Genomic DNA, 1,441 nt, shown 5'->3' with positions numbered 1-1,441 from the left:
TAACGATCGGGTAAGTATGTATAATAATAACTTTTTATTTCAAACTATATAAATGATTAAATCGTAAGATATATATATATATATATATAAATTCTTATGATGGAGAATAAAAATGAAGAAATCAAGCATATATGTAAAGGTGATTATTCAGTATAACCGTATCATTTTCTCTTTTTTTCCTTCAATTGGTTCAGAAGTTTAAGTTTGAATTTTTAAAATCACAGGAGATTCCATGTGAAGGGAAAAAAAGAAAAAAAAAATTTGAATGAATAAATGCAAAAAAGGATTCGGTAAATTAAATTATCTCTATAAATTAGATATATTAGTGCAAGGAGAATGTGAAATGGCTAACCCGGGGGTTCTATTTCCGGGTAGCCATTTGTAATGTTACAATGGATTGAAAAAAAACTCAATCTTAATCCATACGCATCCGAGTCTTGGGTGTTTTCCTCGGTGCAGAAGATTTCCAACTACCAAGCTGAGTATTTCCAGATATAAAAAAATAAAAAGCATAACAATCCCTAGATGGGCTTAGCGGGCCGTCGAAGTACTCTAAGTGTACCTGACCCTCACCACCGGAACAGAAATGAACTTGAAATTTCTCAGTAGTACAGCAGTTTGATATTCGTACCTTACACTAGTAACGTAAAATGAATATTTTTTTTCGATCAGTCTTCTTACTGAGGTGAATGATTTCCAGAGGGTAATAAGGGGTATATAAGGCAGTGAGACTATGACAGCTGTGATGTGCCAATACACGGAATTGGATATTCCATCTTATCCGCTTCTAGACCCGATTTCGCCTAATTGAGTAGTATTAGAGGATTAATGCACGAAATCGGATATTCCAGTTAATCCTTGCCTAGACTAGTTGGCGACTGATTGAGTAGTACCATAGCTGCTGAAGTGGAGTGATCAGAATGACTGGTGGCACCGTGGGAGTTACAATTATGCTTGCAAAAACGGTAATACCAAGTTCTTGGTGTCATTCTCTAACGAGGGAGAGAGCCGTTCAAGGGGGTGAAAGGGCCAATAAGCTACCGTAGTACTCCCGTCCGTCCGACAGACGGATAACCATTTTTGGAATGCCGTCGATGGACGGGATGTATGTGCTGACAAAAACCAATCAGTATTGTGTGGCCATCAAGATGACGCGGTACACGTACCGTAACCACCCCAATATTTCCAAGGGGTAGTGCTACGTGTATACAAAAACTCAATCAACCCATTCCTACATCCCTGACTATCCAGGGGTGTAGGATTGGTGTTAAATTTGAGGGCCAGCCTCTACCTGACAAACGCTGTTATGTTTGTCGGGAGGAGGGGCATACTGCCAAAGAGTGCAGATACTGTGCCTCGCAACCCCAACCGTCTGTTCCTACTATTCCAGTCAATCAACGAATCTGGACTCCTATAATGACGCAATCATATGCTGATAAGT

Source organism: Lottia gigantea (genome assembly GCF_000327385.1).
Source record: "Lottia gigantea unplaced genomic scaffold LOTGIsca_318, whole genome shotgun sequence".
In the NCBI taxonomy this organism is placed as follows: Eukaryota; Metazoa; Mollusca; class Gastropoda; family Lottiidae; genus Lottia; species Lottia gigantea.
Note: the sequence above shows the minus strand (reverse complement) of the source record.